Source organism: Aplidium turbinatum, chromosome 4 (assembly GCF_918807975.1).
Source record: "Aplidium turbinatum chromosome 4, kaAplTurb1.1, whole genome shotgun sequence".
NCBI classification, from domain to species: domain Eukaryota; kingdom Metazoa; phylum Chordata; class Ascidiacea; order Aplousobranchia; family Polyclinidae; genus Aplidium; species Aplidium turbinatum.
Window position 1 is genome coordinate 28,990,995 of NC_137475.1, and position 13,916 is coordinate 29,004,910.

Consider the following 13,916-nt stretch of genomic DNA (forward strand, 5'->3'; position numbering starts at 1 on the left):
TAAGTAGCCTAACGTTCTGTCAGACTATTAGCAAGTGGCTAACAGTGTGACTGAAACTTTTTGGGTCAAATTGTCTTCGTTTTTACTAACTTAATCATTGTGATGTTGAAACTTATTGTGTTACCTGGGAAAGGGAATAAAAAAATATTATCATATGATTTTTGAAATTTTCATTGAGTGACTAAAAGTTGGAAAAATCTGAAAAAGCGTTGTAGAATGTAACAAATCAGTTTGTTAAGTGGCTATGGATAAAGAAACTGCATAATATTCATTGGTGAAATCGGACCGAATCGGACAAATAAATTGTCTGCTTTTGTCGTCTGTTTTTTTTTTACTGTAAATTTTGCTGCATAGACCAATATTTAAGCCTATCCAAAAAGATGTAAAAAAATTCTCAAATTTAAAATTCTACTTGTATTTTATTTTCTAACGAAACTTGTCCTCTTTTTAGGCGATGAAAATATGGTAGGCCTACGTAAACCACTAATAAATCATTTACTTTTACTGCAATGTGTAAAGTGTGCCTGCTCTTTCTCACAAATAGTTTTTTCGCAGGTTTACATTAAGTAGGCTAGGAATTGTCTGAATCGTCTGATGATCATTGATCAAGGGATTTACGCAGTTAGTTTCGGTCCGGTTTCGGTCCACTGTAACACGAAAGCGCATGCTCTCTTCTAAACTAAATTGACATTTGCAACTTTGTGCTGCGGCTACAACATTCAAATCACCAGACATTTGCGTGTGCCGCAGCACACAGTTTGGGAAACCATGCTCTACGGCAGGGGTCACCAACCTTTTTTGCATGCGGGCCACTTTGGCACTAAGGAGAGCTGTGGCGGGCCGCACTAATAAAATATTAGGTAAGTTGACTTTTATGCTAGAAAAGAACGCATTTCGTACCCAGTATCCAGCGTTACATGTTGTTCATATTTATGTTAGAATACCGCAGCAACAAACTTAACAACGCTATTGCCATTTTAACAATGCTAACAATTAATCGAACAATGCTGCTGCCAGGCTAAGCTCCTTTTACAACACTTTTGACTTTTTAACAATGCCTAATAAACGAGGCCACTTGTTTTGCGCACTTACAGCGAGGCGAGCGGCTTTATCCGAATATTCATCGCCAAGCAAGAGTGGTGTTGTCACTTCGCTTCACAAAAGATATCTTGCAATTAACAATTTCAGTAGCCTACAAGGAAATGTTTGACACATCGCAATAGAGGCAACAATAGTGACCTGCAAACATATCAGCGAAAAATAGGTTCCAATAACAGGGAAAAAAAACCAGGCACCATGAAACAAACGCTTGTGGAAATCATCGAAAAATCGTAATTCTATCGTAATTCATGAACAGTCTTCCCTCTAAAAAAGCAATGAGTTGGTTTTTCATCCTTTTTGTGAGAGTCTATAAAACCGTCTTTCTTTTATTATAGACAACTGTCACTTGCGGTGCTTATCAGCGTGGCAAGAATTTGTTGATTAACAACATTTTGTAGTACTTGCTTCGGCAGTAGGCCTACATATACTAAAATTGGAACGATACAGAGAAGATTAGCATGGCTCCTGCGCAAGGATGACACGCAAAATCGTGAAGCGTTCCATATTTCTTTAAAAAAAAACAAAAAACATTTTGCAGTACTAAGCTAAATATTTTCATAATACAATCAGAAAAAGTCTTTAAATTTATATATAATATTTTGCCAATTTATTATAAATGGAGTTGGCACACCGACCTATTTTGCCTACAAAAACTTGCATAAAGAGAACACTGCTTGTGAAACACAATAACGGTGAAACGCACACTAGTGTTTACATGACATTTGCAAACTTAAATTAAGCCACCCCATGCTCACAGACAATTTCGAAATTCGAAAACAGACGTTTTAATCAACCACTGGGACAGTGTGGTTAGACATCGCATTGGAATAACTTTAAGCAACCCCCACCTAGAACTGTAATCTGACTGGTCGGTGGTGAAATCATATGCAAAGCGAAAATATGCTTCCGGAAAGTATTGTTTGCCTTTGTGCTCTTTAACTCCTCAATAAAAGTATTTTTGGTTATACCTGTACGCTGATACCTTCCGCGGGCCGCAGCGATACAGCGTGGCGGGCCGCATGCGGCCCGCGGGCCGCCAGTTGGTGACCCCTGCTCTACGGTTTACTCCCAGTTAGTACGATCGATCAATGGATGTTTTTGCATCGATCTCGAGACGGCATCGATCATATTCAAAAGTTACTCTATTTGCTGTTCTCTGCGGAGAATATTTAGAGCCATAAATTTGTTATGGCAGTTTACGTCATCATGTTTAAAGATGAGCGAAAGCTGGATTTCCGGAATAACCGGAGCCGAAGTTCGGCTGTTTTCAACCGGAGCAGCAGTGGCGGCACGTGCCATGGGGCTGCAGCCAGGCCCGTAGCCAGACATTTCCAAGGGGGGGTTTCCAAATCCAAAAATATGGACCTTTTGAAAACACTTTCTTCTTGGCGTGTCCACAAGCAAGTAATCAAAAACATAACAAGCGGCAGTACATAATATACAGGGTGGGCCAAAAGTAGACTTTCAGTTATGAAAAGTAGGGTTTGGATCTAAACGTAAATTTTGTTTTCATGTGGGTACTTTTAAATTTCAAGAATGCTCGTTATATCTTACACAGAAACTGTTTAATCTCTTAAGTGCTCAAAATGTCCTCCACCAACATTGTAACATTCTTCACACCTGTCCAAAACACTCTGACACACAGTGCGGCACAAATTGCGATCTTCATCAATGTCTTTGAATGCGTCATTAATGTAATCTTTTAATTCATTTATTGTTTTTGGGTTCTTCTCATACACCTTGTTCTTTACAACACCTCTTCTCTACCTCTTCTTCCAAGCCAACGCTGTGGAAAGACTTCGTTAAGATAATCTCTTACTCTTAAGGCATAATGTGGAGGTACCCCATCTTGCTGAAAGAAGAGTTCAGAAAAGTTAGGTTTGGAGTGGAGTTGTGGCACTAGCCTACCACCTTACGAAGCATTTCCAAATAATTTTCTCCATTCACACTTCCATTAAAAAAAAAGGTCCTACAACACCTTCGCTAGATAATGCGCCCCAAACTGTAACACCAGGCTGGTTAAGTTGGGTCTTTATGGTTAAATTAGGCTTTTCATCAGCCCAGTACACACAGTTATGCCTGTTCACATGACCAGATAATTTGAAGCAAGCTTCATCTGACCAGATAATTTTGTCCAACATTTCAACTTGTTTTCCAACAAATTGGTTACGCATCATTTCACAAAACTGCAGTCAGCGATCTGGGTCGTCCTCCAAAAGACCGTGTAGCCTACCAGTCGTGGTCAGTAGGGCTTAAATTTCATGATATGCAATAAGCGTCGCAATGATTACAATGTTGCTGGAGGACATTTTGAGCACTTGAGAGATTAAACAGTTTATGTATAAGATATAGCGAGCAGTCTAGAAATTTAAAAGTACCCACATGAAAACAATAAATTTACTTTTGAACCCAAACCCTACTTTTTATAACCGTAAGCCTACTTTTGACCCACCAACAAACAAAACAAACTTCAAACTGTCAATTATAAAAAAATAAAATAAATACTGGTACAAACAATTTTCACATTAATAATAGCCCATCTACAGTGGAACCGACAGGGGTGCCGGAAGCGGGGGGCAGATGCCCTTTTAAGGTCATGTAAGCTTCTGCACAATTTGCAATATAACAATTTGCGCCACTGGTGGTCCACCTGGAATGTTTGGTGGTCCAAAGAGATTTTTATTGGTTCACTAGTGGACATCAATTGCAATGGTCTATGGAATCTTTTTCTTAAAGAAATGGTCAATGGGAGAAAATACATGTAAGCTTCAGCGAATTTCACTGTATTTAAGCTTAAAGTATCTCACACTATCCACCAAACCAATAGGCTACACGTCCACAATTCCGTTGCCTCTTCTCACGTCAACTATTCTTTATCACGAGAACTGTAGTCATATTTATAAGATTTTATCAATAGAATTATCCAGAAGGGAATGCAAGAATGATTAACTATTACGTAAACTCTGTAACCGAGAAAATACGAGTTAAACAACTTACGTCACATTCGGTAGCGCAACACAAGGCATTATGACGCAGCATTGCAGAAATGATCAAATTTTAAGACTTTACTATTGTACATCAATCATTTTCAATCCTTTTATTTTTCGCCATTAACGCGTCCAGGACGAAAATGTTTTCAATCTTCCATTTATCTTCCAGAAACCTCTTATTTAGAACTATCTGGAAGGTTTTAGCTGATCCTGTGATCGTATGTACGTACACTGCACCTTCTCCAAAATGTGGACCTTTTCTGCTCAAGGGGGGGTTCCCGGGAACCCTGAGAACCCCCCCTGGCTACGGGCCTGGCTGCAGCCCCACCTAAACGAAGGAGAAGAGGAGAAATATTTTTTCCAATGTGTTTGTATGACGGAATATTTAAAGTTTCGTTTGGCAACACGGAGTTTGGGAAAACTCCTTTGCAGCCGTTTGCAGCCCGAGATTCTGGATTTCAGGCGATCTGATTGGCTAAAAATTATCCTTGAAGCTCCACCTCTTTTGGTATTTCACAGCAATTTTTCAATCTGTTCAATTTTTCAATCCCACCGAACCGAATAACTTTACAGACTTTTTTAAGTTAGTTTTTATTTCGCTGAGTAGCGGTGAGCCATGAATGTAGAAGTGTTAGCTCTGGAGTTAGGGTATTTAACAAGTTATAGGAAATGCTAGTCCAGCCTAGGGCATCTCAAAATCACTTGAGCCTTGTATGCAACCCCTAGGATAGTCAAGACTAAGCTCAATACTAGTAAAGTTTGTCTCATAAGCAATACCGTGAGTTTTTTTAAAATGTAGCTTAGGCTAATAGTGTTAGGAATAAAGATTTTGCCTACCTAAAATAAAAGTGAACTAAACCTTGCATCAACTGCAGGTCCTGTTTTTTCATCATATTTTTAACTCCGCACTCTGGTTTTAAAAATGAGCAGACTACTGCCAGAGTTGACTCCAGATTTGTCATAGATCTATGCATCCCTGATGATGTACGGTACTGTTAGTTCGAGGTACTTGTTGCTAGCAGTGGTGGAGTTAACTACTGTGATGCACTCAGCGTTTGTAAGTTGGTGCCTTTTTTAGGGCTATGAAAAAGCCTTGTATACTTTTTTAAACTTTTAAGAATTCTAGAATCTATATGTACAATAGCAAATTTGTGTTGGAAAACAGTTGAAAACATTTTTTGCAGCTTAGCCTACTATCTCCAAATGTTGCTTTTCAAAATTGTACCTTGCAGTATTAGCCTACACAGCCAGAATTTTGATAATTTTTTTTACAAACTTGGAAGCTCCCTCTCCCTAGACAGTGCAGTAAATGCATGCTGCCTAAACTTCACATAAATAACTTGTTCACTGTGTATGATATATATAAAAAGTGATATCTGAATAAGTATTTTTCTCAGCTGCTTGATCATCTTACCAACTTTATGCTGTAATAATGCAACAGCCGTTTCTAGCACTAGTTGCTACGTTCATCTGATGAAATTGAAAGTAAAATTAACAACAAACAAGATGGTTTATTGCTTCACTGACGTTTCGCGCACCATCTTGTTTGTTGTTAATTTTACTTTCAATTTCATCAAATGAACGTAGCAACTAGTGCTAGAAACGATAATTGTCCTGATGAACACCCAAACTTTTCAGTATTCAATGCAACAGCCTGGTGCTGGTAGGCTGTAAAATTCAGCACATCTTGGTTACAAATTCAATGCGCTGCTGTTACACCATGCTGCTAACAATAATTGTACAATTGCATAAATGCATAGGCTAGCAATAATTGTAACTTTAAATTTACCATATTCATGACTGCACAAGTAGTTTTTCTTGTATAGAAATATATAATACTTAAGGTTTTAATGCAATATGTAAAATGGATAATTCAATCACAACACTGAAACAAATTAGATTCCAATGTCTTCTGTTGCAAGAAAAAATTGCCATCAAGTCGAAAGGACGACCCACTCCAAACCTGCACATTGCTCAAAAATGTGCCAGTCGACACAACCCATACACAAGGCGATTCATTTTTTTTTTTTTTTTGCAGAAAAGAAACTGTTTTATTCTGCAACAAAATGTGAGAACCAAACATAATACAAATTGCGAGAAGTCGATCAGCAGCGGAACACATCTTAAACAGTGTGCTTTCAGACAGACAAGTTTCAGGCTAAATAAGTAGTGCATGTTATTAAATAGAGAACAGTCCAACAATAATATTAAGAGCGCACTGTCGTATCCTGTGTCTAAGAAACTACGTAGCCTTAAAAAATAGAAATGTCTTTACAAGTAAACTGTAAGAAAATTAGCACTGCTGTTGAGACTGAAAATGCAGATTAGGTTGCAAAAAAAAACAACAAAAAACTGTAAAATGTATTTGGCTCAGAAGTTTTTCCACAAAGCCAAGCCAATGTTGTTAAACATTACCAAGATTTAAAAGGCCCAGAAAAGAAATGATTTTCCAGCACATATCCAAGTATTGCATCTAAAAATCAAAATGAAATGGGTGTGTAGGGGAAAGTGGTGTAAAATGGACCCTCGTGTAAAATGGACCCACGCTGATTTGAAACTAGTAGCGGTAGGTGATGTTACGAATATCACATGACATGGAAGAGGTTGGCAAGACAACGTGGTAGCACTTGCAGTTGTGTTTGATCTCGTTTCTTTTGTGGCCTAGTTACAGGTTCATGCGTTATTTCGATATAATCGGAGGCCTGAGGCAGGTAGGAAACTAATTTAAACGTTTCGAGACAACTACAACATACACAGATACTGTACCATGACAGTATTAGACTGTCAGTTTGAGATGTTAGTGACGACCCTGAAAGAAATTTTAGTTTAGGGTCGTGTAAAATGGACCCCAATAAAATTGTGTAATTTGGACCCAGGGGTCCAAATTACACGTGGAGGCAAAAAACACAAACTATTTTCTTGGGGAATTAAACTTTAGATACGTTAGCAAATGACCCTTTAGTAGAGTATAAACCTGACCTAGGGATTGAATTACATCTGTGTCACCTTGCTAAATGATAGAAAAGTCTTGAGAGGTATATTTTAGCCTCTACGTTTAGCGTTTTGTTGACATAGGCTATACTGATTGTAATATACGTTGCACTCTTAATTTTGTGTGGGAATTTGTTCTTACCAGTGTCTCGTATTTTGCTTTACGAGCTTTTTATGACGTCGTAATTGGTCGCCTTTAAATAGGCTTCCTTCCACAAAATAAATATTTTAACATATTAAGCTGATGTCGACAAACATGGCAGTAAAATGAGGATTTTGGCAGAAGTTAAAGCCAATGAAGATAGTAGTGATTTGGATGAAGCTTGCCTTCTGATGGCAAGAAGGGGTGACTGAAAGAGGCAACGATATTTAGTGCAATAATATAAAATACAAAGAAGCTCTTAGCCTTAGAGTATATAAAATATAGATGGGGCCATTTTTTAAATTTGATGCGGTTTGATTATTTGTTTCACCAAACTTAAAAAGATTTTATATAAGTCACTCTGTACAATAGATCAAAGCAACAGTGCAGAAAAAAAAAACGTCAGTACAAAAAAACTAATTTTGTTATAAACCACTTCACTAACACATAAAGCACCGTTTTAATTACTGAAACATAATTTTGACTTTACTAGTTACAAAGAGTTGCTTGGAACATCTAAGTTTTTTAGCCTTTACTTCTATACCTGGCACCACGACTACTGGAAGTGGTTACCAGGACAGGAAATGTCATCATTCAGTTAGTACTTCAACTTGAAAATAAATAATGATGCCTTGGTGTCATGAAAGCAAAGTAATGAAACTACGGCATCTAGATATCAGCTCGATGCAAGTGGTGATGCTTATTGGTGAAAAACTCCGTAGAACATAGACTTGACCAGCCATAACTGCCACCATGATTATAAGTTGTGCCATGGACCAGATCTGAACATTCAATCCAAGACCCTGAGCGAAACGCCTTCCTTGAGCTTCACAAAGTTTAAAGTGTTGTTGATGATCCAACACATCCTTGAGACGGTTATGAATAAAAACACAGGCCACTTCCATCAAAGACAATTCTGCATTATCATGATTCATTCTTTCCAACAGTGGTTCTTCATCACCAACGGTTAAATCAAAATATATAGCTTTATGGGATATTGTGGAAAACTCGTTGCTGAAACAGAACTTGATAGTGCCAGTTTTTTTAGCATCCCATTGAAATGCATCATATGATTTTCTTTTTCCTGCATATAATTCTGAACCATCGTTATCCTCAATAATACAATCGACGTCATATTTTCCACCAGTAACAACCTGATATTCCAAGGTCACTCGAACATGTTTCTTCAGTTCTTCATAAAAACATTGCTTAGTTTTATCTTCAAGTTCAAAAGTAAACTGTACACCCGATACGGGTATATTGCATAAGCAAAACAAAACCAATGTTTCTTTAAGTTGTGGATAAGCGTTAGCTCAGTGGATAAGCGCCCGGCTCAAAACCACTCGGCGCTGGTTCGACTCTCGGGGTGTGCGCTTGAGCAACGCATTTCAGGACTGCTCTCCATTCAGCGGCAACTAGTGAATGGAATAATTCCCAGGAAACAACACTTCAACAATCGAAAAACTTCACTCTGCCAATCTCGGTAACCGGCCCTGCGTCAAGGCGATTCAAAAGAGAAGTTTATGTGAAGTATGATTGGCTTTGTGGATGCAGTGAATTAAATGCATTGTTTTGTTTCCCATGTTTGCTGTTTGGAAAAAAAGATGATGAGTCGTGGACAAAAATTGGTATTACAGACTTGAGACATTTGCATGAGAAAGCTTTAAGACATGAAAAATCAGGCTCACATATGAGTAATGCCCTCAGTTTATCAATCCTAGGGAGAATAAACATTGCAGCTCAAATTGATAGTGGTTACCAGCTTACCATAGCAAAGCACAATGCTGAGGTATCAAGGAACCGTGCAGCAATGTCAAAAATCATAGACTGTGTGAAATTTTGTGGGAAGCACGAGTTGCCCTGAAGAGGTCATGATGAATCTTCAGATTCCAAAAATCCTGGTGTATTCCTTGGATTAATTGAATTTGCATGCAACCTTGACTCAAGTTTTAAGGCCCACTTCAATTCAAGTAAGGTGTTCAAAGGAATTTCAAAAACCGTTCAAAATGATGTCTTGGAGTGTATTTTAGAAATCTGCAAAAACAGAATTAAGGAAGAAATTTCAAAATCTGATTTTCTTGCAGTTATGTGCGATGAAACAACTGATGTGTCTGGTAAGATCCAAATGGTAATTGTGTTAGGCTATGAAGTAAAAAATAACCCAGTTGAAAGGTTCTGGGGATTTTATAATCCTGTAAATCAAACTGCAAGTGCTTTGTCATCTATTTTGTTGCAAGAACTAGGCTTTTTACTTGGTAATAAGGTTGATAAACTGGTGGCACAAACTTATGATGGTGCTGCAGCTCTAAGTGGTTCCAGAAATGGTGTGCAGGCATTAATAAGACAAGATTTCCCAAACGCTCATTTCATCCACTGTTATGCACATCAATCAAATTTGATATTACAGCAAGCTACAACACAAAACTCAAGTGTCAGAATATTTTTTAATAGTCTCTCTGGAATTCCAGCCTTCTTTTCAAATTCTCCCCAAAGATTGGCTGCATTAGAGCAGAAGCGTATTCAAGAAGTAAAAGCGTAACCAAGAAGCGTATTCCTCGGCCATCCATAACTCGTTGGAACTTCAAAAGCCGCACTGTAAATGCTGTTGCTGAAATGAAGGATGCTCTTTTGGAATGTTGTTCTAATTTGGAGCAAAGTCACTCATCAACAGTGTTGTACGTTGACGCCGTCAAATTGACGGCGTCAACTTTTTGTTGACGCTGAGGCTAGCGCCGTCAATTTATTTTTCAGTTGACGGAAGTGATAGCGCCGTCAACTATTTTGCCGATTTTAAGCGTCAAGCGCTAAGCGTCATTTTTTGTTTTCATGGAAAATCTCGTTTCACAGTAAGAGTTTCACAATGTATTCTGGCCAGCGCGACTCATCCGAATTACCAGTTTTTGCGTTGGTTGGAATGGCTCCCTGGAATACATGCGGAAGAAGTTCGCCAAATGGTGATCACCCATGTATTGAGAACGAGGGATCAGAGACAGAAAGCGAAAAATCCATGAATGGCATCGCGGACGTTGAATATACTTTATTTCAAGAGCTCTATGCCCCTGAAAAGAGCGATGTTGGTGCAGTGGACCTCGTTAAAAGATTTATACATGCTAAACTATCACAGCACACTTGGAACAGTGATAAATTTCCGACTAAACGTTTTCAACTTGTTTTTGAAATACGACACACCAATACCAACCAGCGCTGGTGTGGAACGCATGTTTTCACTTGGAAAGGACAATATGCGCAGGGGCGCCGGAACCGGGGGTGGAGCAAGAGGAGCGGATGCCCCCCTGCCCTCAAATTTGTGTGGATGGGGAGGGAAGAGGGGGCAATGGTGCCCTTTTAAGGTCATGTAAGCTACTGCACACTTTGCAATATAACAATTTATGCTATTCGCTTTTAGCCTAATTATAACGTTCTATTTTTGCCTCAAAATAATATGCACGACACAAAATTCTCCATCACAGTAAGTTATATTACATGATTATGAAATAGCATGATGCCTTTCCGTGCCATTGTTCTTTGTATAGCGAATACTTGTATCATTACTCGATAATGAGCTGATAGATGAGCATTATCGCTATATCTTATCTTAAAACTTAAAAAAAAGAATTGGCCTTTCAGCAACAAAAGTGCCTTTATTTCATACTCCTGCCCCTCCAGTCAAAAATCGTTTCGGCGCCCCTGAATATGCGTCCCAAACGCAGCAGATGGTCAGACAAACGTTTTGAAATGCTTGTTTTTTTCTGCAAGGAAATAACTAATAGGCTGAGCAGCTAATTACAATACAGTCTCAAAACATAATACCTGCTCTTTATTTATAGCTATTGTTAGCCTGAACTTGGTTGAAATATTTGCGTTTTATGAGACGTTGGCAAAAAATAGCGCTAGAAATTAGCGCTGACGCTGACGCCGTCAATTTCTTTAAGAGCTTACGCAGTCCTTTACGCCGTAAAGTTTTTAGGCAATTCACGCTGACGCTGACGCCGTCAAATTATTTCAATGACGCGTACAACACTGCTCATCATCTACTGGCAATGCAGCAGCTGGTATAAAAAAAATGCTGAATAATCCAGACTTCTCATTTTGGCTAAACATTTTTTCAAAAGTAGTGCCTCATGTCGACATTTTGTTTGCACAACTGCAATCTCGAACAATGGAGGCAATGACGTCAAGAAAGTCACTGAGTAGGTTTGTTCAAGCAATACAAAAAATTAGATCAGATATCGATAAAGATTTTACCATGCCAGCTGCAAGCAGAGGTAGACTTAAGGAAAACAGGTTATCAGAAGCTAAAGAAGTCTGTGAAATGTTATTTTATTTCAATGCCAGGAAAGATTTAAATGTGCAAACCACTTGGAAGCTAGTAAGTTACTTTGCTTAAACAACGCTTCAGAATATGTTAGCAATTTTCCAACTTCTGCATTAGACAGTTGTGTTGCTGCATACCCAATGTTGGAGAAAGAAAAGCTTAGAACTGAACTTACTGTGCTGTATTCCAGAGAGGACATGCATGCCGTGACTGGTTTGGTGCAGCTGTTGTCATTAGTAAATCTCGAAGGTCTGCAGTCAACGTTTTCTGAAGTTATTAAGCTTCTTAAAATACTGATTACTACCCCGATGACAACTGCCGAACCAGAGCGATGCTTTTCTACGCTGAAGAGAATCAAAAGCTTTCTCCGTAATACCATGGCAACAGAAAGGCTTTCTGCTCTAGCCATTTTGTCAATCGAAAACAACATGATTTGTGGAGATAGAGATTTCAACGAAAAGGTCATTGAGCGCTTTGCTAGAGGAAAGGAGAGAAGGATGGAATTTTTGTTCAAATGAGAGCAATTTGGTGTTACATTTTTAAGATGAAAAAGTTCGTACAGTGATTTTATTGTTGGTATTTGAAGTAGCCTAAATAGGCTACCCCTCTACCAATTGAAGGTATTGACTTTTTTACAAAAGGTAGTCAGAAGAATTGACTGCACAATCTGGATTGTTTGAATCAATGTTATTGAATATGTGTACTTTGTGTATTATTATCCTATTAACCTATGCTCAATTAGTAGCCTACGGTACCAGCTGTGCAGTACAGGTTGCGGGCAAAGTCCTTGGACAAAAATTAAGTTTTAATTTACTACGTCTGGCCACAGCGGTAAACCACAATCTCTTCGTGGGAAAATTTTAACATAAAGTTCCCGGATCCGTTCGTCTGTATATAATGACCGAAGAAACACACACTTGAACTTCTTTTCAAACAGTGTATTTCTGTAAAATTAGCCCGAGGCTATCGAAAACGAGGGGGTGCAACCCCGTACACCACTTAAACTTGTCACTACAAACCAGACTAATTGGATAAAAGACGGAAAATTTGTCCAGCTAGCAAGCACCAAATAAACCAGTTAAATGTGCGACCGACTTCCAACAAACAACTTCAAGAATGAATCAGAAAAATTTGTAATAACTCAAGGGCACGTCAGCAGTTAGTGTGACGCAATAATGAAAGACAATTATGAAGTCATTCAAACATTTGTTCCAGAGGCTGATGCAATATTTCCTGTTTAAACAGGTTTCAAACTGAAACAGGTTTAAACAGGTTTGACACAAGTCTATGAACGACGGTGCAATTTTAGCACATTTTCTAGCAACTTCCATGACGTAATATTCAGTAGACTTGAACGGTTTTTATATGACGTTTAATTAGGTGAACAATTGTCTGGAACATATCGGCCCCTATAGTTATGACAGTCTGACATGGCATAACTAAAAAAGAATTGACGACAATTGTGAGCCAATGAATAAAAACACATGATACACAAATTGTTTGAATCACTCACGTTTAAGTTAATACGTAACTACAAAGGGCATGCGAATGAACAACAATACGAATAATACACGACGATACAAGAATTGGTACCATAGGTACATGCTAAATGACGCTATATACAATAGTTGCGACAATAACCGACTATTCTGGGCTCAGACAAGTGTCGGCCACCGCAGACAAAACCAGGCTCAAACCCTAACACTTAGGTGTTCTTTACGGGGGCGAGGCACGAAGTATCTACCTTGTCCGCCCCGATAGCTCAGTGGTTACGCGCCGGGCTCAAGATCACACGGCGCTGGTTCGACTCTCGGGGTGTGCGTTTGAGCAACGCATTTCAGGACTGCTCTCCATTTAGCGGTACCTAGTGAATGGAATAATTTCTCGGCAACAAGACTTCAACAATCGGAAAAACTTCACTCTGCCAATCTCGGTAACCGGCCCTGCGTCAAGTGCCTCTACAAGTATGCGAACAAGTACCAGGAATAACCTACCAAGGCTTTGTCAGTCCGAGGATAAAGATTCAAAACCAAACCAAACCAAACCATCTCTCAACACGTAGTCTACTTTCACTTTCCCCGTACTCTCATCATAGTTGCAGACGGCAACTTTGGCTCTACGAACCACAGGCTTCCCTTTCCTAATTTGTGGAACTACCTCATGCACCCTCCCAAGTTGATACTTCCCACGTTTACCAATGTCTTGGAGAGAACCTACCACTACAAGTTGACCAGGCTCCAAATTCTCGGCCATTTTTAGCCATTTTTTCCGGCCCTGAAGACCTGGCAAGTAAAAATCGATCCATTTACTCCAAAACTGCTGAGAAAGTGACAAATTGAACCGATAATCCCTTCTTAGTTGGTCACGATCATGTGGT

General features: G+C 38.9%; 2 pseudogenes; one reads left to right on the top strand and one right to left on the bottom strand.

Annotated features, from left to right (window-relative positions):
- The first annotated feature begins 1,513 nt into the window (after window positions 1–1,513).
- On the top strand, window positions 1,514–1,611 carry LOC145769747 (U6 spliceosomal RNA; annotated as a pseudogene).
- Window positions 1,612–7,862: 6,251 nt separating this feature from the next.
- On the bottom strand, window positions 7,863–11,948 carry LOC145769040 (transmembrane emp24 domain-containing protein 7 pseudogene; annotated as a pseudogene).
- Window positions 11,949–13,916: the final 1,968 nt, after the last annotated feature.